At 47.3% G+C, this 26507-nt stretch overlaps 1 protein-coding gene across 1 annotated transcript in view; it reads right to left on the reverse strand.

Annotated features, from left to right (window-relative positions):
- LOC134911526 (uncharacterized) overlaps positions 1–26507 on the reverse strand; it is a 143079-nt gene that overhangs the window by 1755 nt on the left and 114817 nt on the right. The window lies entirely within an intron of this gene.

The raw sequence follows: 26507 nt of genomic DNA on the forward strand, positions 1-26507 counted from the left end.
AGATCATGGTATCCTTAACAGTCCCTGTTATTTGTGATTTAATTTCCTCCTCACCCCTCACATGTAGTAGCTCCTGGACCACCTCCTCCTTCCAGTCAGTCATTATGAACAAAATGGCAGTCTCTTCACTGGCACCCTCTGGCACACTTCTCTGCACACTTCTGCAGACTTCTCTGCACAGCTCTGTGTTACTCTGGTACTCTCTGGCACTGGCACACATACATGCATAGCTCTGTGTGCCTTCTGCACTCTGGCACTGCCACACTTCACAGCAAAGCTCTCTGCTTCCTCCCATGCTGCTGTGGCGTCTGTTCCCCTCCGTCTGCCGCTGATGAGGTCATCAGCAGGCATCAGGCGGCCCTTTCTGACCAATGAAAACATTTTCATGCAGCCAGAGAGCAAATTCCCGGGTCGCGCCTTTCAGACTTAACCCGGGAAGCCAACCAGGGAAGAAAAACCCGGGAAAAACCCAGGTCAATTGCAGGGTTGGCGACCCGGATCACATTCCCGGGTCGGTGCCTTTCAGACATACCAAATTCCCGGGTTGATGCGCGTTCATGTGTAAAAACCCGGGAATTTAGAGCATGTCTGAAAGGGGTATAAGATGTAGTAAAGCATCTGAAATGTCAAAAAATGGTATTCTGTGTGGTCTGGTGTTAATTTTTATTGAGGAGCGCACCCAGGCTATACAAGAAATCATAAAATGGAGTGCCAGCCATTTGAGGATCTATGTATATAGATAGATAGATCTATCTACGCAATCCAATTCAATATAACAGCCTCCGGGTGCACTTCCACAAATGAACCTCAGCTCACCAATATGTAAGCAAGCAGACAGCACTCCTTGGTGTTTCCATTATCTCAGTATATCCATTTTGTTACGCCAACATTTCAGATGTTTTTTATATCTTTTGTCAAGGATAAAAGTACAAAACTGGTCTCTTACATTATAAAGACAAGTCACCTACACATGCAGATGCCCGGGTTGCCCATCCTGACTTCCGTCACCACCCACCATAATGACGTCACATTCGTCAGAGGGTTTACGCAGGCTAGGAATTAAACAGAAAACCATCACCATGGCATCTAGAAATAACGTTATCAAAACACTTTAAAAACATGTAACAGAGGGGGTGGTCTTCAGTATGCCGGCTGTAGGGATCCCGGCGCACAGTATACCGGTGCCGGAATCCCGACACCCAGCATACCGATAGGTATTCTCCCTCGTGGGGCATTGGAGAGTGTAGAGAGAGGACGTGTCTCTGTTCTCTCAGTGTCCAGTGATCCTGCTGTATAATTCCAGTAATGCTGCCGTATAATTCCAGTAATGCTGCCGTATAATTCCAGTAATCCTGCCGTATAATAACAGTAATCCTGCTGTATAATTCCAGTAATCCTGCCGTATAATTCCAGTAATCCTGCCGTATAATAACAGTGGTACTGGCGTATAATTCCAGTAATCCTGCCGTATCATTCCAGTAATCCTGCCGTATAATTACAGTAATCCTGCCGTATAATTCCAGTGGTACTGGTGTATAATTCCAGTAATCCTGCCGTCTAATTCCAGTGATCCTGCCGTCTAATTCCAGTAATCCTGCTGTATAATTACAGTAATCCTGCCGTATAATAACAGTAATCCTGACGTATAATTCCAGTGGTACTGGCGTATAATTCCAGTAATCCTGCCGTATCATTCCAGTAATCCTGCCGTATAATTCCAGTAATCCTGCCGTATAATTCCAGTGGTACTGGTGTATAATTCCAGTAATCCTGCCGTCTAATTCCAGTGATCCTGCCGTCTAATTCCAGTAATCCTGCTGTATAATTACAGTAATCCTGCCGTATAATTCCAGTGGTACTGCCGTATAATTCCAGTAATCCTGCCGTATAATTCCAGTAATCTTGCCGTATAATTCCAGTGGTACTGGCGTATAATTCCAGTAATCCTGCCATATAATTCCAGTAATCCTGCCTTATAATTCCAGTGATCCTGACGTATAATTCCATATAAATCCGTATAAATCCAGTCCAGTGGTGCTGCCATATAAATTCAGTGGTGCTGTCCTGTGCTGTATATTATTTACTCCAAATAAAGGGGTTATTAATACTTAATCCAAATAATTTTTACAGGGTTTGCCCTGTGTGGTGTAGGGGTATGCTCGCCTGTGCTGGATATTATTATAATAGCTCCAAATAATAAGATTTTACTTACCGATAAATCTATTTCTCGTAGTCCGTAGTGGATGCTGGGGACTCCGTCAGGACCATGGGGATTAGCGGCTCCGCAGGAGACAGGGCACAAAACTAAAGCTTTAGGATCAGGTGGTGTGTACTGGCTCCTCCCCCTATGACCCTCCTCCAAGCCTCAGTTAGGATACTGTGCCCGGACGAGCGTACACAATAAGGAAGGATATTGAATCCCGGGTAAGACTCATACCAGCCACACCAATCACACCGTATAACTTGTGATCTAAACCCAGTTAACAGTATGACAAACGTAGGAGCCTCTGAACAGACGGCTCAAAACAAATAACAACCCGATTTTTTTGTAACAATAACTATGTACAAGTATTGCAGACAATCCGCACTTGGGATGGGCGCCCAGCATCCACTACGGACTACGAGAAATAGATTTATCGGTAAGTAAAATCTTATTTTCTCTGACGTCCTAAGTGGATGCTGGGGACTCCGTCAGGACCATGGGGATTATACCAAAGCTCCCAAACGGGCGGGAGAGTGCGGATGACTCTGCAGCACCGAATGAGAGAACTCCAGGTCCTCTTCAGCCAGGGTATCAAATTTGTAGAATTTTACAAACGTGTTCTCCCCCGACCACGTAGCTGCTCGGCAGAGTTGTAATGCCGAGACCCCTCGGGCAGCCGCCCAGGATGAGCCCACCTTCCTTGTGGAATGGGCCTTGACAGATTTAGGCTGTGGCAGGCCTGCCACAGAATGTGCAAGTTGAATTGTGCTACAAATCCAACGAGCAATCGTCTGCTTAGAAGCAGGAGCACCCAGCTTGTTGGGTGCATACAGTATAAACAGCGAGTCAGATTTTCTGACTCCAGCCGTCCTTGAAATGTATATTTTCAATGCCCTGACAACGTCCAGCAACTTGGAATCTTCCAAATCGCTAGTAGCCGCAGGCACCACAATAGGCTGGTTCAGGTGAAACGCTGACACCACTTTAGGCAGAAACTGAGGACGCGTCCGCAGTTCTGCCCTGTCCGAATGGAAAATCAGATATGGGCTCTTATACGATAAAGCCGCCAATTCTGATACTCTCCTGGCTGAAGCCAGGGCCAGTAGCATGGTTACTTTCCATGTAAGATATTTCAAATCCACCGATTTGAGTGGCTCAAACCAATGGGATTTGAGAAAATCCAAAACTACATTCAGGTCCCACGGAGCCACTGGGGGCACAACCGGGGGCTGTATATGTAGTACTCCTTTTACAAAAGTCTGGACTTCAGGAACTGAAGCCAATTCTTTCTGGAAGAAAATCGACAGGGCCGAAATTTGAACCTTAATGGACCCCAATTTGAGGCCCATAGACAATCCTGTTTGCAGGAAATGTAGGAATCGACCCAGTTGAAATTCCTCCGAGGGGGCCTTCCTGGCCTCACACCACGCAACATATTTTCTCCAAATGCGGTGATAATGTTGTGCAGTCACCTCCTTCCTGGCTTTAACCAGTGTAGGAATGACCTCTTCTGGAATGCCTTTTTCCTTTAGAATTCGGCGTTCAACCGCCCAGCCGTCAAACGCAGCCGCGGTAAGTCTTGGAATAGACACGGTCCCTGCTGAATCAGGTCCCGTCTTAGAGGTAGAGGCCACGGATTTTCCGTGAACATCTCCTGAAGTTCCTCTTGGCCAATCCGAAGCCACGAGTATCGTTCTTACTCCCCTTTGCCGTATAATTCTCAGTACTTTGGGTATGAGAGGCAGAGGAGGAAACACATACACTGACTGGTACACCCACGGTGTTACCAGAGCGTCCACAGCTATTGCCTGAGGGTCTCTTGACCTGGCGCAATACCTGTCCAGTTTTTTGTTGAGGCGAGACGCCATCATATCCACCTTTGGTTTTTCCCAACGGTTCACAATCATGTGGAAGACTTCTGGATGAAGTCCCTACTCTCCCGGGTGTAGATCGTGTCTGCTGAGGAAGTCTGCTTCCCAGTTGTCTACTCCCGGAATGAACACTGCTGACAGTGCTATCACATGATCTTCCGCCCAGCGAAGGATCCTTGCAGCTTCTGCCATTGCTCTCCTGCTTCTTGTGCCGCCCTGTCTGTTTACGTGGGCGACTGCCGTGATGTTGTCCGACTGGATCAACACCGGCTGACCCTGAAGCAGGGGTTTTGCCAGGCTTAGAGCAGTGTAAATTGCTCTTAGCTCCAGTATATTTATATGAAGAGACATCTCCAGGCTTGACCATACTCCCTGGAAGTTTCTTCCCTGTGTGACCGCTCCCCAGCCTCTCAGACTGGCATCCGTGGTCACCAGGACCCAGTCCTGTATGCCGAATCTGCGGCCCTCTAACAGATGAGCACTCTGCAACCACCACAGAAGAGACACCCTTGTCCGTGGCGATAAGGTTATCCGCTGATGCATCTGCAGATGCGATCCGGACCATTTGTCCAGCAGATCCCACTGAAAAGTTCGTGCGTGGAATCTGCCGAATGGAATTGCTTCGTAAGAAGCCACCATCTTTCCCAGGACTCTTGTGCATTGATGCACAGACACTTTTCCTGGTTTTAGGAGGTTCCTGACAAGTTCGGATAACTCCTTGGCTTTCTCCTCCGGAAGAAACACCTTTTTCTGAACCGTGTCCAGAATCATTCCCAGGAACAGCAGACGTGTTGTCGGGGTCAACTGAGATTTTGGAAAATTCAGAATCCACCCGTGTTGTTGCAGCACTACTTGGGTTAGTGCTACTCCGTCCTCCAGCTGTTCTCTGGACCTTGCCCTTATCAGGAGATCGTCCAAGTAAGGGATAATTAATACGCCTCTTCTTCGCAGAAGAATCATCATTTCGGCCATTACCTTGGTAAAGACCCGAGGTGCCGTGGACAATCCAAACGGCAGCATCTGAAACTGATAATGACAGTTTTGCACCACGAACCTGAGGTACCCTTGATGTGAAGGGCAAATTGGGACATGCAGGTAAGCATCCTTTATGTCCAGGGACACCACAAAGTCCCCTTCTTCCAGATTCGCTATCACTGCTCTGAGTGATTCCATCTTGAACTTGAATTTTTGTATGTACAGGTTCAAAGATTTCAGATTTAGAATAGGTCTTACCGAGCCGTCCGGCTTCGGTACCACAAATAGCGTGGAGTAATACCCCTTTCCCTGTTGTAGGAGGGGTACCTTGACTATCACCTGCTGAGAAAACAGCTTGTGAATGGCTTCCAATACCGTCGCCCTGTCTGAGGGAGACGTTGGCAAAGCAGACTTTAGGAACCGGCGAGGGGGAGACTTCTCGAATTCCAACCTGTAACCCTGAGATACTACCTGCAGGATCCAAGGGTCCACCTGTGAGCAAGCCCACTGTGCGCTGAAATTCCTGAGTCGACCCCCCACCGCTCCTGAGTCCGCTTGTACAGCCCCAGCGTCATGCTGAGGGCTTTGCAGAAACCTGGGAGGGCTTCTGTTCCTGGGCAGGGGCTGCTTGCTACCCTCTCTTACCCCTTCCTCTGCCCCGGGGCAGATATGACTGTCCTTTTGCCCTCTTGTTCTTATAGGACCGAAAGGACTGCGGCTGAAAAGACGGTGTCTTTTTCTGTTGGGAGGGGGTCTGAGGTAAAAAGGTGGATTTTCCGGCAGTTGCCGTGGCCACCAGATCCGATAGACCTACGCCAAATAATTCTTCCCCTTTATACGGCAATACTTCCATATGTCGTTTGGAATCCGCATCACCTGACCACTGTCGCGTCCCTAAACTTCTTCTGGCAGATATGGACATCGCACTTACTCTCGATGCCAGAGTGCAAATATCCCTCTGAGCATCTCGCATATAAAGAAAAGCATCCTTTAATTGCTCTATAGTCAATAAAATACTGTCCCTATCCAGGGTATCAATATTTTCAGTCAGGGAATCCGACCAGACCACCCCAGCACTGCACATCCAGGCTGAGGCGATGGCTGGTCGCAGTATAACACCAGTATGTGTGTATATACTCTTTAGGGTAGTTTCCAGCCTCCTATCAGCTGGATCCTTGAGGGCGGCCGTATCAGGAGACGGTAACGCCACTTGTTTTGATAAGCGTGTGAGCGCCTTATCCACCCTAGGGGGTGTTTCCCAGCGCGCCCTAACCTCTGGCGGGAAAGGGTATAATGCCAATAACTTTTTTGAAATTAGCACTTTTCTATCTGGGTTAACCCACGCTTCATCACATACATCATTCAATTCCTCTGATTCAGGAAAAACTACAGGTAGTTTTTTCACCCCCCACATAATACCCCTTTTTGTGGTACTTGCAGTATCAGAGATATGCAAAGCCTCCTTCATTGCCGTGATCATATAACGTGTGGCTCTACTTGAAAATACGTTTGTTTCTTCACCGTCGACACTAGATTCAGTGTCCGTGTCTGGGTCTGTGTCGACCGACTGAGGTAAAGGGCGTTTTACAGCCCCTGACGGTGTCTGAGACGCCTGGGCAGGTACCAACTGGTTTTCCGGCCGTCTCATGTCGTCAACTGATTTTTGTAATGTGCTGACATTATCACGTAATTCCATAAACAAAGCCATCCATTCCGGTGTCGACTCCCTGGGGGGTGACATCACCATTACCGGCAATTGCTCTGCCTCCACACCAACATCGTCCTCATACATGTCGACACACACGTACCGACACACAGCAGACACACAGGGAATGCTCTTATCGAAGACAGGACCCCACTAGCCCTTTGGGGAGACAGAGGGAGAGTTTGCCAGCACACACCCAAGCGCTATAATATATATGGGAACAACCTTATATAAGTGTTGTATCCTTATAGCAGCTTAAATATATAAAATATCGCCATAAAAAGTGCCCCCCCTCTCTGTTTTACCCTGTTTCTGTAGTGCAGTGCAGGGGAGAGTCCTGGGAGCCTTCCTCACAGCGGAGCTGAGCAGGAAAATGGCGCTGTGTGCTGAGGAGAATAAGCCCCGCCCCCTATTCCGGCGGGCTTTTCTCCCGTAGTTTGTAATATCTGGCAGGGGTTAAATACATCCATATAGCCTCAAGGGCTATATGTGATGTATTTTTTAGCCATAAAAGGTATTTACATTGCTGCCCAGGGCGCCCCCAGCAGCGCCCTGCACCCTCCGTGACCGTTGGTGAGAAGTGTGTGACAAACAATGGCGCACAGCTGCAGTGCTGTGCGCTACCTTCAAGAAGACTGAAGAGCCTTCTGCCGCCGGTTTCTGGACCTTCAATCTTCAGCATCTGCAAGGGGGGTCGGCGGCGCGGCTCCGGGACGAACCCCAGGGTGAGACCTGTGTTCCGACTCCCTCTGGAGCTAATGGTGTCCAGTAGCCTAAGAAGCCAATCCATCCTGCACGCAGGTGAGTTGAACTTCTCTCCCCTAAGTCCCTCGATGCAGTGAGCCTGTTGCCAGCAGGACTCACTGAAAATAATAAACCTAAAAACTTTTTCTAAGCAGCTCCTTAAGAGAGCCACCTAGATTGCACCCTGCTCGGACGGGCACAAAAACCTAACTGAGGCTTGGAGGAGGGTCATAGGGGGAGGAGCCAGTACACACCACCTGATCCTAAAGCTTTAGTTTTGTGCCCTGTCTCCTGCGGAGCCGCTAATCCCCATGGTCCTGACGGAGTCCCCAGCATCCACTTAGGACGTCAGAGAAAATAAGAATTTACTTACCGATAATTCTATTTCTCGGAGTCCGTAGTGGATGCTGGGGTTCCTGAAAGGACCATGGGGAATAGCGGCTCCGCAGGAGACAGGGCACAAAAAGTAAAGCTTTCCGATCAGGTGGTGTGCACTGGCTCCTCCCCCTATGACCCTCCTCCAAGCCTCAGTTAGGTACTGTGCCCGGACGAGCGTACACAATAAGGGAGGAATTTTGAATCCCGGGTAAGACTCATACCAGCCACACCAATCACACCGTACAACTTGTGATCTAAACCCAGTTAACAGTATGATAACAGAGGAGCCTCTGAAAGATGGCTCCCTACAACAATAACCCGAATTAGTTAACAATAACTATGTACAATTATTGCAGATAATCCGCACTTGGGATGGGCGCCCAGCATCCACTACGGACTCCGAGAAATAGAATTATCGGTAAGTAAATTCTTATTTTCTCTATCGTCCTAGTGGATGCTGGGGTTCCTGAAAGGACCATGGGGATTATACCAAAGCTCCCAAACGGGCGGGAGAGTGCGGATGACTCTGCAGCACCGAATGAGAGAACTCCAGGTCCTCCTTAGCCAGAGTATCAAATTTGTAAAATTTTACAAACGTGTTCTCCCCTGACCACGTAGCTGCTCGGCAAAGTTGTAATGCCGAGACCCCTCGGGCAGCCGCCCAAGATGAGCCCACCTTCCTTGTGGAGTGGGCCTTTACAGATTTAGGCTGTGGCAGGCCTGCCACAGAATGTGCAAGTTGGATTGTGCTACAGATCCAACGAGCAATCGTCTGCTTAGACGCAGGAGCACCCATCTTGTTGGGTGCATACAATATAAACAACGAGTCAGATTTTCTGACTCCAGCTGTCCTTGCAATATATATTTTCAATGCTCTGACAACGTCCAGTAACTTGGAGTCCTCCAAGTCACTTGTAGCCGCAGGCACTACAATAGGCTGGTTCAGATGAAATGCTGACACCACCTTAGGGAGAAAATGCGGACGAGTCCGCAGTTCCGCCCTGTCCGAATGGAAAATCAGATATGGGCTTTTGTAAGATAAAGCTGCCAGTTCTGACACTCTCCTGGCCGAAGCCAGGGCTAGTAGCATGGTCACTTTCCATGTGAGATATTTCAAATCCATATTTTTTAGTGGTTCAAACCAATGAGATTTTAGAAAGTCCAAAACCACATTGAGATCCCACGGTGCCACTGGAGGCACCACAGGAGGCTGTATATGCAGCACTCCCTTAACAAAAGTCTGGACTTCAGGGACTGAAGCCAATTCGTTCTGGAAGAAAATCGACAGGGCCGAAATTTGAACCTTAATAGATCCCAATTTGAGACCCATAGACAATCCTGATTGCAGGAAATGTAGGAATCGACCCAGTTGAAATTCCTCCGTCGGAGCACTCCGATCCTCGCACCACGCAACATATTTTCGCCAAATGCGGTGATAATGTTGCACGGTTACTTCCTTCCTTGCTTTAATCAAAGTAGGAATGACTTCTTCCGGCATGCCTTTTTCCTTTAGGATCCGGCGTTCAACTGCCATGCCGTCAAACGCAGCCGCGGTAAGTCTTGAAACAGACAGGGACCCTGCTGAAGCAAGTCCCTCCTTAGAGGTAGAGGCCACGGATCTTCCGTGATCATCTCTTGAAGTTCCGGGTACCAAGTCCTTCTTGGCCAATCCGGAACCACTAGTATCGTTCTTACGCCTCTTTGCCGTATAATTCTCAATACTTTTGGTATGAGAGGCAGAGGAGGAAACACATACACCGACTGGTACACCCAAGGCGTTACCAGCGCGTCCACAGCTATTGCCTGCGGATCTCTTGACCTGGCGCAATACCTGTCCAGTTTTTTGTTGAGGCGAGACGCCATCATGTCCACCATTGGTCTTTCCCAACGGGATACCAGCATGTGGAAGACTTCTGGATGAAGTCCCCACTCTCCCGGGTGAAGGTCGTGTCTGCTGAGGAAGTCTGCTTCCCAGTTGTCCACTCCCGGGATGAACACTGCTGACAGTGCTATCACATGATTCTCTGCCCAGCGAAGAATCCTTGCAGCTTCTGCCATTGCACTCCTGCTTCTTGTGCCGCCCTGTCTGTTCACATGGGCGACTGCCGTGATGTTGTCCGACTGGATCAACACCGGTTTTCCCTGAAGCAGAGGTTCTGCCTGGCTTAGAGCATTGTAGATTGCTCTTAGTTCCAGAATGTTTATGTGAAGAGACGTTTCCAGGCTCGTCCACACTCCCTGGAAGTTTCTTCCTTGTGTGACTGCTCCCCAGCCTCTCAGGCTGGCGTCCGTGGTCACCAGGATCCAATCCTGTATGCCGAATCTGCGGCCCTCCAATAGATGAGCACTCTGCAACCACCACAGAAGAGATACCCTTGTCCTTGGAGACAGGGTTATCCGCTGGTGCATCTGAAGATGCGACCCTGACCATTTGTCCAACAGATCCCTCTGGAAAATTCTTGCGTGGAATCTGCCGAATGGAATTGCTTCGTAAGAAGCCACCATTTTTCCCAGGACTCTTGTGCATTGATGTACAGACACCTTTCCTGGTTTTAGGAGGTTCCTGACAAGCTCGGATAACTCCTTGGCTTTTTCCTCCGGGAGAAAAACCTTTTTCTGAACCGTGTCCAGAATCATCCCTAGGAACAGCAGACGAGTTGTTGGCATTAACTGGGATTTTGGAATATTCAGAATCCACCCGTGCTGTTTTAGCACTTCTTGAGACAGTGCTAATCCCATCTCTAGCTGTTCTCTGGACCTTGCCCTTATCAGGAGATCGTCCAAGTATGGGATAATTAATACGCCTTTTCTTCGAAGAAGAATCATCATCTCGGCCATTACCTTTGTAAAGACCCGAGGTGCCGTGGACAATCCGAACGGCAGCGTCTGAAACTGATAGTGACAGTTTTGTACGACGAACCTGAGGTACCCCTGGTGTGAGGGGTAAATTGGAACGTGGAGGTACGCATCCTTGATGTCCAAGGATACCATAAAGTCCCCTTCTTCCAGGTTCGCTATCACTGCTCTGAGTGACTCCATCTTGAACTTGAACTTCTTTATGTACAGGTTCAAGGACTTCAGATTTAGAATAGGTCTTACCGAGCCATCTGGCTTTGGTACCACAAATATAGTGGAATAATACCCCTTTCCTTGTTGTAGAAGAGGTACCTTGACTATCACCTGCTGAGAGTACAGCTTGTGAATGGCTTCCAAGACCGTCTCCCTTTCGGAGGGGGACGTTGGTAAAGCAGACTTCAGGAAACGGCGAGGTGGATCTGTCTCTAGTTCCAACCTGTATCCCTGAGATATTATCTGCAGGATCCAGGGATCTACCTGCGAGTGAGCCCACTGCGCGCTGAAATTCTTGAGACGACCGCCCACCGCCCCCGAGTCCGCTTGAGAAGCCCCAGCGTCATGCTGAGGCTTTTGTAGAAGCGGGGGAGGGCTTCTGTTCCTGGGAAGGAGCTGCCTGTTGCTGTCTCTTCCCCCTTCCTCTGTCTCGTGGCAGATATGAATATCCCTTTGCTCTCTTGTTTTTAAAGGAACGAAAGGGCTGCGGTTGAAAAGTCGGTGTCTTTTTCTGTTGGGGAGTAACTTGAGGTAAAAAGGTGGATTTCCCGGCTGTAGCCGTGGCCACCAAATCTGATAGACCGACTCCAAATAACTCCTCCCCTTTATACGGCAAAACTTCCATATGCCGTTTTGAGTCCGCATCGCCTGACCACTGTCGCGTCCATAAACTTCTTCTGGCCGAAATGGACATAGCACTTACCCGTGATGCCAGTGTGCAGATATCCCTCCGTGCATCACGCATATAAAGAAATGCATCCTTTATTTGCTCTAAAGACAGTAAAACATTGTCCCTATCCAGGGTATCAATATTTTCAATCAGGGACTCTGACCAAGCTACTCCAGCACTGCACATCCAGGCTGTCGCTATAGCTGGTCGTAGTATAACACCTGTATGTGTGTATATACTTTTTTGGATATTTTCCATCCTCCTATCTGCTGGATCTTTAAGTGCGGCCGTCTCAGGAGAGGGTAACGCCACTTGTTTAGATAAGCGTGTGAGCGCCTTGTCCACCCTAGGAGGTGTTTCCCAGCGCGCCCTAACCTCTGGCGGGAAAGGGTATAAAGCCAATAACTTCTTTGAAATTAGCATCTTTTTATCGGGGGCAACCCACGCTTCATCACACACCTCATTTAGTTCTTCTGATTCAGGAAAAACTATAGGTAGTTTTTTCACACCCCACATAATACCCTGTTTAGTGGTACCTGTAGTATCAGCTAAATGTAACGCCTCCTTCATTGCCAAAATCATATAACGTGTGGCCCTACTGGAAAATACGGTCGATTCGTCACCGTCGCCACTGGAATCAGTGCCTGTGTCTGGGTCTGTGTCGACCGACTGAGGCAAAGGGCGTTTTACAGCCCCTGACGGTGTTTGAGGCGCCTGGACAGGCACTAATTGATTGTCCGGCCGTCTCATGTCGTCAAACGACTGCTTTAGCGTGTTGACACTATCCCGTAATTCCAAAAATAAAGGCATCCATTCTGGTGTCGACCCCCTAGGAGGTGACATCCCCATATTTGGCAATTGCTCCGCCTCCACACCAATATCGTCCTCATACATGTCGACACACACGTACCGACACACAGCAGACACACAGGGAATGCTCTTAACGAAGACAGGACCCCACTAGCCCTTTGGGGAGACAGAGGGAGAGTTTGCCAGCACACACCAAAGCGCTATATATGACAGGGATAGCCTTATAATAAGTGCTCCCTGTATAGCTGCTTTTATAATATAATTTTTGCCACTATTTTGCCCCCCCTCTCTTGTTTTACCCTGTTTCTGTAGTGCAGTGCAGGGGAGAGACCTGGGAGCCGTCCTGACCAGCGGAGCTGTGTAAGGAAAATGGCGCTGTGTGCTGAGGAGATAGGCCCCGCCCCTTTTTCGGCGGGCTCGTCTCCCGCTCTTTAGTGGATTCTGGCAGGGGTTAAATATCTCCATATAGCCCCCGGAGGCTATATGTGAGGTATTTTTTAGCCAAATAGGTTTTCATTTGCCTCCCAGGGCGCTCCCCTCCCAGCGCCCTGCACCCTCAGTGACTGCCGTGTGAAGTGTGCTGAGAGGAAAATGGCGCACAGCTGCAGTGCTGTGCGCTACCTTTAGAAGACTGAGGAGTCTTCTGCCGCCGATTCTGGACCTCTTCTTGTTTCAGCATCTGCAAGGGGGCCGGCGGCGAGGCTCCGGTGACCATCCAGGCTGTACCTGTGATCGTCCCTCTGGAGCTGATGTCCAGTAGCCAAGAAGCCAATCCATCCTGCACGCAGGTGAGTTCACTTCTTCTCCCCTAAGTCCCTCGTTGCAGTGATCCTGTTGCCAGCAGGACTCACTGTAAAATAAAAAACCTAAGCTAAACTTTTCTAAGCAGCTCTTTAGGAGAGCCACCTAGATTGCACCCTTCTCGGCCGGGCACAAAAATCTAACTGAGGCTTGGAGGAGGGTCATAGGGGGAGGAGCCAGTGCACACCACCTGATCGGAAAGCTTTACTTTTTGTGCCCTGTCTCCTGCGGAGCCGCTATTCCCCATGGTCCTTTCAGGAACCCCAGCATCCACTAGGACGATAGAGAAAAAAGGGTTATTATTACCCAAATAAATTTTACAGGCTTTGCTGTGTGTGTGTGTGTGTGTGTGTGTGTGTGTGTGTGTGTGTGTGTGGTTTAGGGGTACGCTCTCCTGTGCTACCAATATTGTGCATGTATTAAATCTGGGCAAATTCCAGCATGTCCCATGTTGTTTGTGCCGCACACTTGTGTCACTTAGCTAAATCATACAGCTACCTAATTGCACCTCTTTTCTTCTTTACATGATGTGCTGTTTGGGGCCTAGTTTTTGAATAGTGCCATCCTGTCTGCCACTGCAGTGCCACTCCTAGATGGTCCAGGTGTTTGTGGCGCACACTTGTGTCACTTAGCTTAGTCATACAGCTACCTCATTGCACCTCTTTAACATCTTTGCATTATGTGCTGTTTGGGGCCTTTTTTCATATCTGCCCTACTGTCTGACACTGCAGTGCCACTCCTAGATGGGCCAATTGTTTGTGTCGCTTAGCTTAGTCATACAGCTACCTCATTGCACCACTTTTTCATCTTTGCATGACGTGCTTTTAGGGCCTAGTATTTTTTAAGTGCCATCCTGTCTACAACTGCAGTGCCACTCCTACATGAGCCAGGTGTTTGTGCCACACACTTGTGTCGCTTAGCTTAGTCATCCAGCTACCTCATTGCACCTCTTTTTCTTCTTTGTATGATGTGCTGTTTGGGGCCTATTTTTTAAATCTGCCATCCTGTCTGCCACTCCTAGATGGGCCAGGTGTTTGTGCCGCACACTTGTGTTGCTTAGCTTAGTCATACAGCCACCTCGGTGCAACTTTTAGGCCTAAAAACAATATTGTGAGGTGTGAGGTGTTTAGAATAGACTGGAAATGAGTGGAAATGAATGTTATAGAGGTTAATAATACCATAGGAGCAAAATTACCCCCAAATTCTGTGATTTTAGCTGTTTTTAAGTTTTATTAAAAAATCATCCAGATCAAAAACCAAAACCAAAACACGAAAGGGTGGTTTTGGCAAAACCAAGCCAAAACCAAAACACGAAAGTGGAATTAGAACCAAAACACAAAACATGAAAAGTGCCAGCCGCACATCTCTAGAATAAATATATGTGTATCTCCTCACCAAGAACACTTTCAAATACTAATAGATGGCTACATTATAAAAAACATAAAAGATTACAATTTTCATTTAAACCCATTGGGGCTACAGTATTAAGTATAAAATAAGAATTTACTCACCGGTAATTCTATTTCTCGTAGTCCGTAGTGGATGCTGGGAACTCCGTAAGGACCATGGGGAATAGCGGGCTCCGAAGGAGGCTGGGCACTCTAGAAAGATTTATGACTACCTGGTGTGCACTGGCTCCTCCCACTATGACCCTCCTCCAAGCCTCAGTTAGGACACCGTGCCCGGACGAGCAGACATAATAAGGAAGGATTTAGAATCCCGGGTAAGACTCTTACCAGCCACACCAATCACACCGTACAACTCGTGATACTATATCCAGTTTGACAGTATGAAAAAAAAAAACTGAGCCTCTCAACAGATGGCTCAACAATAACCTTTTAGTTAACAATAACTATATACAAGTATTGCAGACAATCCGCACTTGGGATGGGCGCCCAGCATCCACTACGGACTACGAGAAATAGAATTACCGGTGAGTAAATTCTTATTTTCTCTAACGTCCTAGTGGATGCTGGGAACTCCGTAAGGACCATGGGGATTATACCAAAGCTCCCAAACGGGCGGGAGAGTGCGGATGACTCTGTAGCACCGAATGAGAGAACTCCAGGTCCTCCTCAGCCAGGGTATCAAATTTGTAGAATTTTGCAAACGTATTTGCCCCTGACGAAGTAGCTGCTCGGCAAAGTTGTAAAGCCGAGACCCCTCGGGCAGCCGCCCAAGATGAGCCCACCTTCCTTGTGGAATGGGCCTTTACAGATTTTGGCTGTGGTATGCCTGCCACAGAATGTGCAAGCTGAATTGTACTACAAATCCAGCGAGCAATAGACTGCTTAGAAGCAGGAGCACCCAATTTGTTGGGTGCATACAGGATAAACAGCGAGTCAGATTTTCTGACTCCAGCCGTCCTGGAAACATATATTTTCAGGGCCCTGACAACGTCTAGCAACTTGGAGTCCTCCAATTCACTAGTAGCCGCCGGCACCACAATAGGCTGGTTCAGGTGAAACGCTGACACCACCTTAGGGAGAAATTGGGGACGAGTCCTCAACTCTGCCCTATCCATATGGAAAATCAGATAAGGGTTTTTACATGATAAAGCCGCCAATACTGACACTCGCCTGGCTGAAGCCAAGGCTAATAACATGACCACTTTCCACGTGAGATATTTCAGATCCACGGTTTTAAGTGGCTCAAACCAATGTGATTTTAAGAAACTCAACATCACGTTGAGATCCCAAGGTGCCACTGGAGGCACAAACGGGGGCTGAATATGCAGCACTCCTTTTACAAAAGTCTGAACTTCAGGTACTGAAGCTAGTTCTTTTTGAAAGAAAATCGACAGAGCCGAGATCTGTACTTTAATGGAGCCTAGTTTTAGGCCCATATCCACTCCTGCTTGCAGGAAATGCAGAAATCGACCTAGTTGAAATTCCTCTGTTGGGGCCTTATTGGCCTCGCACCATGCAACATATTTTCGCCATATGCGGTGATAATGCGCTGCCGTAACATCTTTCCTGGCCTTAATAAGCGTAGGAATGACTTCTTCCGGAATACCCTTTTCCTTTAGGATCCGGTGTTCAACCGCCATGCCGTCAAACGCAGCCGCGGTAAGTCTTGGAACAGACAGGGCCCCTGTTGTATCTGGTCCTGTCTGAGCGGTAGAGGCCACGGGTCCTCTGAGAGCATCTCTTGAAGTTCCGGGTACCACGCTCGTCTTGGCCAATCCGGAACCACGAGAATCGTGTTTACTCCTCGCTTTCTTATTATTCTCAATACCTTTGGAATGAGAGGCAGAGGAGGGAACACATAAACCGACTGGTACACCCACGGTGTCACTAGAGCGTCCACAGCTATCGCCTGAGGGTCCCTTGACCTGGCGCAATATCTTTTTAACTTTTTGTTGAGACGGGACGCCATCATGTCCACCTGTGGTGTTTCCCAACGGTTTACCAGCATCTGGAAGACTTCTGGGTGAAGTCCCCACTCTCCCGGGTGGAGGTCGTGTCTGCTGAGGAAGTCTGCTTCCCAGTTGTCCACTCCCGGAATGAACACTGCTGACAGTGCTAGTACATGATTCTCCCCCCATCGGAGAATTCTTGTGGCTTCTGCCATCGCCATCCTGCTTCTTGTGCCGCCCTGTCGATTTACATGGGCGACTGCCGTGATGTTGTCTGACTGGATCAGCACCGGCTGGTGTAGGAGCAGGGATTTTGCTTGACTTAGGGCATTGTAGATGGCCCTTAGTTCCAGAATATTTATGTGAAGGGAAGTCTCCTGACTCGACCATAGTCCTTGGAAGTTTCTTCCCTGTGTGACTGCCCCCCAGCCTCGAAGGCTGGCATCCGTGGTCACCAGGACCCAGTCCTGTATGCCGAACCTGCGGCCCTCTAGAAGATGGGCACTCTGCAGCCACCACAGTAGAGACACCCTGGTTCTTGGAGACAGGGTTATTAAGCGATGCATCTGAAGATGCGATCCGGACCACTGGTCCAACAGGTCCCACTGAAAGATTCTGGCATGGAACCTGCCGAAGGGAATGGCTTCGTAAGAAGCCACCATCTTTCCCAGGACCCGCGTGCAGTGATGCACTGATACCTGTTTTGGTTTCAGGAGGTCTCTGACTAGAGATGACAACTCCCTGGCTTTCTCCTCCGGGAGAAACACTTTTCTCTGGACTGTATCCAGAATCATACCCAGGAACAGTAGCCGTGTCGTCGGAACCAGCTGTGACTTTGGGATATTCAGAATCCAGCCGTGCTGGTGCAGCACTTCCTGAGATAGTGCTACTCCCACCAACAACTGTTCCTTGGACCTCGCTTTTATTAGGAGATCGTCCAAGTACGGGATAATTAAAACTCCCTTTCTTCGAAGGAGTATCATCATTTCCGCCATAACCTTGGTAAATACCCTCGGTGCCGTGGACAGTCCAAACGGCAGCGTCTGAAATTGGTAATGGCAATCCTGTACCACAAATCTGAGGTACTCCTGGTGAGGATGGTAAATGGGGACATGCAAGTAAGCATCCTTGATGTCCAGGGATACCATGTAATCCCCCTCGTCCAGGCTTGCAATAACCGCCCTGAGCGATTCCATCTTGAACTTGAATTTCTTTATGTATGTGTTCAAGGATTTCAAATTTAGAATGGGTCTCACCGAACCGTCCGGTACCACAAATAGTGTGGAATAATAACCCCGGCCTTGTTGAAGTAGGGGTACCTTGATTATCACCTGCTGGGAATACAGCTTGTGAATTGCCGCTAGCACCGCCTCCCTGTCTGAGGGAGCAATCGGCAAGGCAGATTTTAGGAACCGGTGGGGTGGGGACGCCTCGAATTCCAGCTTGTACCCCTGAGATACTATTTGCAGGATCCATGGATCCACCTGTGAGCGAACCCACTGATCGCTGAAATTTTTGAGGCGACCCCCCACCGTACCTGGCTCCGCCTGTGGAGCCCCACCGTCATGCGGCGGGCTTGGAAGAAGAAGCGGGGGAGGACTTTTGCTCCTGGGAACCTGCAGTTTGTTGCAGCCTTTTTCCCCTACCTCTGCCTCTGGACAGAAAAGACCCGCCTTTTCCACGCCTGTTTTTCTGGGTCCGAAAGGACTGAACCTGATAAAACGGCGCCTTCTTAGGCTGTGAGGGGACATGGGGTAAAAATGCTGACTTCCCAGACGTTGCTGTGGAAACTAGGTCCGAGAGACCATCCCCAAATAATTCCTCACCCTTATATGGTAACACTTCCATATGCTTTTTTGAATCCGCATCTCCTGTCCACTGGCGAGTCCATAAGCCTCTCCTAGCAGAAATGGACAATGTACTTACTTTAGATGCCAGCCGGCAGATTTCCCTCTGTGCATCTCTCATATATAAGACTGAGTCTTTTATATGGTCTATGGTTAACAGGATCGTGTCTCTGTCTAATGTGTCAATATTTTCTGACAGTTTATCTGACCACGCAGCGGCAGCACTGCACATCCAAGCTGACGCAATAGCTGGCCTAAGTATAATGCCCTTCATTTAATTCATCTGATGGGGGAAAAACTACGGGTAGTTTTTTCTCTCCAACATAATACCCTTTTTAGTGGTACCTGTAGTTATATCAGAAATGTTTAACACCTCTTTCATTGCCTCAATCATGCAGTGAATGGCCTTAGTGGGCATCAGATTTGACTCATCGTCGTCGACACTGGTGTCAGTATCAGTGTCGACATCTGGGTCTGCTTGAGGTAGCGGGCGTTTTAGAGCCCCTGGCGACCCATGCGACGCCTGGGCAGGCACGAGCTGAGAAGTCGGCTGTCCCACATTTGGCATGTCGTCGATTTTTTTATATAAGGAGTCTATACGTGCACTCATTACTTTCCATAAGCCCATCCACTCAGGTGTCTGTCCCGCAGGGGGTGACATCCCTTCTAAAGGCATCTGCTCCGCCTCCACATCATTATCCTCATCAAACATGTCGACACAGCCGTACCGACACACCGCACACACACAAGGAATGCTCCGAATGAGGACAGGACCCACAAAAGCCCTTTGGGGGGACAGAGTGAGAGTATGCCAGCACACACCAGAGCGCTATATAATGCAGGGACTAACTGAGTTATGTCTCCTATAGCTGCTTTTAATATTATATATAAATATTGCGCCCAAATTTAGTGCCCCCCCTCTCTGTTTTTACCCTGTTCTGTAGTGTAGACTGCAGGGGAGAGCCAGGGAGCTTCCTTCCAGCGGATCTGTGAAGGAGAAATGGCGCCAGTGTGTCTGAGGGAGATAGCTCCGCCCCTTTTCCGCGGCCTATTCTCCCGCTTTTTTCTGGATTCTGGCAGGGGTATTTTCCACATATATAGCCTCTGGGGCTATATATTGTGGTATTTTTGCCAGCCAAGGTGTTTTTATTGCAGCTCAGGGCGCCCCCCCCAGCGCCCTGCACCCTCAGTGACCGGAGTGTGAAGTGTGCATGAGGAGCAATGGCGCACAGCTGCAGTGCTGTGCGCTACCTTGGTGAAGACTGATGTCTTCTGCCGCCGTTTTTCCGGACCTCTTCTTGCTTCTGGCTTTGTAAGGGGGACGGCGGCGCGGCTCCGGGACCGAACACCAAGGACTGGGCCTGCGGTCGATCCCTCTGGAGCTAATGGTGTCCAGTAGCCTAAGAAGCCCAATCCGGCTGCAAGCAGGCGAGTTCGCTTCTTCTCCCCTTAGTCCCTCGCTGCAGTGAGCCTGTTGCCAGCAGGTCTCACTGAAAATAAAAAACCTAAAACTATACTTTCTTTCTAAGGGCTCAGGAGAGCCCCTAGTGTGCATCCAACCTCGGCCGGGCACGAAATCTAACTGAGGCTTGGAGGAGGGTCATAGTGGGAGGAGCCAGTGCACACCAGGTAGTCATAAATCTTTCTAGAGTGCCCAGCCTCCTTCGGAGCCCGCTATTCCCCATGGTCCTTACGGAGTTCCCAGCATCCACTAGGACGTTAGAGAAATATCCATTTGTCATGACATGTAAATTATTCTTGATATTTATGCTTTATGTTTATTTCTGTTATATATATTTTTTGATATAAGATATATTATATTAAATTATTAATATTGCTGCATGTGTTTTCAATCATCTTATGGACCCTACTAAATAAGCGCAGAGTGAACAAATATCTAAATATCCATTTAGACTCGAACTGGATCAGTTTTTTAGCCTTGTCCCCTCCTCTTTCCAGCGGGGGGGAATACGGTCCACAATTATGTATCTTATGCTGGCCATACATTAGTAGGACTCACATTAGATACGAGTCGTACTAATGATCCCCCCTGCCAGCTGCCGGGCATGCAATAGATTGTATAGTTCTACTGCATCATACAATCTATCGTACCTCCGCAACTGATCATATCTGCAGCGCATATGATTAGCTGTGGCCACGCATCGCATCATATTCGCACCCATTAATATGCACGATGTGCATGCAATGGGTCGAATGATAGGTCGATATCGTGTATTTGTACACGATATCGACCTACTGTATGGCCAGCATTAGAGTAGCTAGTAAATATCTTGCCGCTACAAAATGTCATAAGACAGGCTACTCCATAGTCTTACCTTCTAATGCAAGAATGATCACAGATCGATGCTGAGTAGCCCTCTCTTTAAAGGCACAGATTGTCTAGCCCACATAGATAAGACAGCATGGACAACTAATAATGTACACTACAATTTTGCTTGAGCAAGACCATACATGCCTTATAAAGATCTTATTTCCAAAATGCGGGAAGATAAAGTATGATCCTGTCTCTAGATATCGGCATGTTGTGCACATTGTGCCAAGAAATTACTAGCAATAGTTGCTGTTTTTGATGTGACATCATTATGTACCAACAAAAATTTTAAACTACAACCACATTTGTAACAATTCAGCAACCTGGTGTTTTTTTAAAGAAGGAATGTTTTTAGCAGACATAATCATGGGCCATAGTTTCTTTAATTTTTTTACCCACTACCTGACTCACTGTATTAAATTGACTAAAGCTGGGTACACACTGAATTACTTTTTGAACAATATGCCCGATTCCAATGTTTCAGAATTACATATAGTTCAAATCATCCAGTGTTTCCCAACTATATTGTCAGCAATGCACGCTCCCGCGAGTCGCTTGTGACATTGCCCGTAGGCTGTACATGCAGTTAAATCTGGCGATGATGCAAGCGATGCCATGCTGCCGAACACAGCATGGCCCAGCTCCTTCCCTCCATGCTGCTCCCAACATATACACATCCCAATGTGGGCACCCCGCTGAGACCTACCGCAGCCGATATCACCGGGTAAACACATCATCTAGTGTGTACCCGGCATAACAAAAGGGAGAACCTGTTTTGTTTTCTCTTTAATTTTTAAACACTCATCTTTAGGTATAGACAAGGCTTTTTGTTTGGCTTTTTCAAAGTCTACCAGTTTGTAGCCTCTTTCCAAAAATGTATTGAGCATAATGTTCATCTGATCACGCATCTCACATTCATTACTTGTGATTCTTCTAATCCACAGGTTCTCAAACTCGGTCCTCAGGAACACACACGGTTCATGAGTTGCAGGTCACCTGTAGATTTTTAAAATGTGACAGTTGATCATACACAGTGCACATGCTGGGTGACATGGAAAACATGAACCGCGTGGGGTCCTGAGGACCGAGTTTGAGAACCACTGGGGAACTGAGAGAAGGGTAAACCCTTCTTCATTGCCAAAGGAACATGTCTGCTTGAATGTAGCATCGTGTTCATATCAGTAGATTTTGTATACATGCTTGTCTTGAACTCTTCAATTGTCCTCGGAATAGATACATCTAAATAATTTACCACATGATCACTGGAAGCATGAGTACATTTTATGGTATCATCCATGTTGTTGAGTTTACTATGGTGCATGCTCAGCTCTGTGTTTTTCTATTTATTTAAACAATGCGGTCACATACCACTTCGCACCTCAAACCTAAGACTGGCGAATGCAGTGGATTTCTGCTTTTGTGTATTTTGGTTCATTTTTAATTAACATTTTTGTGACCACAGCTGCCCCATGCACCTCTGATTAAGCTAAATTTATTTTAACCTGCGTCAGCTGTTTTTTAGTGGTACTGCAGAAGCTATACTTGATGACTGTTTAACCTTTAAAAGCCATAAGTTAGTTGGTAGGTGAGCTTTAAACCAGTTAGCATATTTTCAGTTTAACTTTGAGCTGATAGCAATTACCAGGTTCATAATTCTGAGTGATAGTGTTCATAATTCTAAGTGATAGTGTTCTGAGTGTTCATAATTCTGAGTAAAAAATGGGGTCCGTGACGTGGTTGTAAGCTTAAGAGCCTAATCCAAGGTTGACTACAAAATAAAATTTTCCCCAGCCTAATGGGCAAAACCATGTGCACTGCAGGTGTGGCAGATATAACATTTGCAGAGAGACAGTTAGATTTGGGTGGGTTATATTGTTTCTGTGCAGGGTAAATACTGGCTGCTTTATTTCTACACTGTAATTTAGATTTCAGTTTGAACACACCCCACCCAAATCTAACTCTCTCTGCACATGTTACATCTCTCCCATCTGCACTGAACACGGTTTTGTCCTTTAGAGGAAAATGTTATTTTGCAATCAACCTTGACTTAGGCCCTAAATGCATTGATCAATTCATTCATGAACTAAAACCCTATTACATATGTATTATGGTGAATGAGTTTACTATGGTGAGAGCTTAGCCGTGTGTATATATATATATATATATATATATATATATATATATATATTCTATATTTGCCTGGTATATAAACTATATTTTACATTTTAAGATCACTTTAAAGCAGGATGAATATCCCTCCCAAATCGGACATCTCCCCACCCCATTCTTCCTTGCAGGTTTTTAATTGCTAGCCAAGAGGCAGAGGACGTCTGTGATAATGTGGTGACATTCTTATGAACTTCCCGTCTATGCCAGCTACAGTTCCATCCCATCCTGTTCCTTACCTCCCTTGGGAAGTTCTACAGCATAAAATCATAAAAAGAAAACGGCTGTGTCAGCAGTATATAAATATAACATGTATGTGCAATGTACGAATAGAATATGTCATATACAATTTTGTTAAATATATTGAATTACATTACATGTAACTATACTAACTAATCTTTGAGATTTATAAATGTATTCCGTATACTAGAAAATAATGACATTATTAGCTCAGTCAGAAAAATAAACTGATTAGAATTGTAGAACATGGTGACCAAGGGGGTCACTCAGACCTGATCGCTCGCTAGCTATTTTTTGCAGTGCTGTGAGCAGATAGTCGCCACCCATAGGGGAGTGTATTTTAGTTTTGCAAGTGTGCGATCGCATGTGCAGTCGAGTTGTACAAAAAGTGTTTGTGCAGTTTCTGAGTAGCCCAGGACTTACTCAGCCGCTGCAATCACTTCAGCCTGTTCAGGACCAGAATTGACGTTAGACACCCACCCTGCAAACGCTTGAACACGCCTGCGTTTTTCCAAACACTCCCAGAAAACGGACAGTTGCCACCCACAAAGGCCTTCTTCCTGTCACTCTCCTTGCGATCGGCTGTGCGAATGGATTCTTCATTAAATCCATTGCACAGCAACAATTCGCTTTGTACCCTAACAACGCGCGTGCGCATTGCGGTGCATACGCATGCGCAGTTCTGACCTGATCGCAGCGCAGCGAAAAAACCTAGCGTGCGATCAGGTTTGAAATAGGCCCCAAGTTCATAACTAGGGGTGTGCGAGTGATGCTGCAGCGTAGGGCTTAGGGGGCGGCACCATTGCTGCCCAATGGCACCTGCATTTGGCTTGCAGGATGTCTGGTATGGGACCATACAGCCGCTATAGATTTGACTGCAGCATCCTAAGGATGCTCCTGGCATTGCTCTTTTTCTTGGTCCTGGTGACCCAGCCTCCTAAGCGTGATGTCATAATATCAATGGGGGTCATTCCGAGTTGATCGCTCGCTAGCTAGTTTTAGCAGCCGTGCAAACGCTATGCCATCGCCCACTGGGGAGTGTATTTTAACTTAGCAGAAGTGCGAACGCATGTGCAGCCGAGCTCTGCAAAAACAGTTTGTGCAGTTTCAGAGTAGCTCTGAACCTACTCAGCGCTTGCGATCACTTCAGCCTATTCGTGTCCGGATTTGACGTCATACACCCGCCCAGCGAACGCCCAGCCACGCCTGCGTTTTTTCAGACACGCCTGCGTTTTTGCAAACCCTCCCTGAAAACGGTCAGTTGACACCCAGAAACGCCCCCTTCCTGTCAATCTTCTTGCGGCCGTCAGTGGGACTGAAAACTTCGCTAGAACCTGTGCAAAACAACAAATGCATTTGTACCCGTTCGTCGCACGTGCGCATTGCGGTGCATACACATGTGCAGAAATGCCGATTTTTAGCCTGATCGCTGCACTGCGAACAACGGCAGCTAGCGATCAACTCGGAATGACTCCCAATATTCGGCCCCTTCTATGGCGCTCCGAATGGCCACCTAAGAAAGTACCAAGATCAATGTGCTCAGATCATACTTGCCTAATCTTACAGAATGTCCAGGAGACTTCCAAGTTTTGGGGAGCTCCCTGGACCTCAAGAGAGGCAAAATAAATGGAGGCACAGTATCATGGAAATTTGCAATTGGCCCTCCATGAGCATATCTTCTAAGTACAACAGGAACAGTGAAGTCTGCAAAGTAAGGGACGCACATTGGGGCAGATGTATTAACCTGGAGAAGGCATAAGGAAGTGATAAACCAGTGATAAGTGCAAGATGATAAATGCACCAGCCAATCAGCTCCAATATGTAAATTAACAGTTAGGAGCTGATTGGCTAGTGCATTTTAACACCATGAACTTCCTTATGCCTTCTCCAGGTTAATATATCTGCCTTAATATATCTGCCCCAATGTGCGTCCCTTACTTTGCAGACTTCACTGTTGTACTTAGAAGATATGCTTATGGAAGGCCTTCCTTATGCCGTCTCCAGGCTTAATACATCTGCCCCATTGTGTCAATGTAAAAGACAATGGGGGAATTAAAAAACTGGCTGTACTGCAAATTTTGCGGTGTTATTTTTTTCGGATAATTCAACTGCCTGTTTTTCACCTAAATAAAACAAAAAACATTTTCGTGCGAAAAAACACATAGGATCCCTAAAAGTTCCCAGATCCATGTGTTTTCTCATCCGAAATTGCAAAAACAGGTCAATTATCGAGGTTTTTTTTTTTTGCTGACTCCGGGCAGGTGAAAAAAATTCCCAATAGTGCCAACTTTCGGGGCTAATTGGATAGCCCCTGGGGGATTATTTAGTTGCTGAGTTCCCCCCTCCCCAATAACTTTCAGCTATAAATACAATTGGTCTGATGTACTGGTAGGAGTACATCAGACAAATAAAAAGTACAGTTTTACTATATGGCAAAACCCATGTTCTGCTGCAGGGAGCACATTTATAATGCATAGACATATTTATGATTCAGTGGGGGCAACATCTAGCTCATTGCAGTATAAAAATAAAACTGGCAAATATTTCTGTGCATAAACAGGCAGTATTTTCTGTGCACGCATGCAAAATAAAAGTTAAGAACTGCATTAACATCTTTGCTTTGTAACATGAAATGAACTGTGCAATTCAGTTTACACGACCTGTATTAATAATTGTGTTTGAAAAATATGCTCAATTCAATCACTTACGCATGCACTTACCCACTGGCGTGCGCAGCACATTTTATTAGGGGGTGCACCGTCAGAGGGGTGTGTCCAGTGTCGGACTGGGGCATGTAGTGCTTACCGGGGGAATGTAGTGGTAGGGGCCCATGTTTAGGGGTGTGGCAAGGCTGCAGAGGGGGTGTGGCCTGCCACCTTATTGATTTGACTAACTATTAGAGGGTGCAACATCTGAGTCCCTTTATAAATATATACAGTAAATTCAGCTGCTGCTGCATGCATGATAATGTACCAGATTAATAACAGATTAATAACAGCAATGCACCGTAGAAAATACAATATAGGCCCTCATTCCGAGTTGATCGCTCGCTAGCTGCTTTTAGCAGCATTGCACACGCTAGGCCGCCGCCCTCTGGGAGTGTATCTTAGCTTAGCAGAAGTGCGAACGAAAGGTTAGCAGAACTGCTCGAAAAAAATTTCATGCAGTTTCTGAGCAGCTCAAAACCTACTCCTACCTTGCGATCACTTCAGTCAGTTTAGTTCCTGCTTTGACATCACAAACACGCCCTGCGTTCGGCCAGCCACTCTCCCGTTTCCCCAGGCACGCCTGCGTTTTTACCTGTCACGCCTGCGTTTTTTAGCACACTCCCTGAAAAC

Source organism: Pseudophryne corroboree, chromosome 4 (assembly GCF_028390025.1).
Source record: "Pseudophryne corroboree isolate aPseCor3 chromosome 4, aPseCor3.hap2, whole genome shotgun sequence".
In the NCBI taxonomy this organism is placed as follows: Eukaryota; Metazoa; Chordata; class Amphibia; order Anura; family Myobatrachidae; genus Pseudophryne; species Pseudophryne corroboree.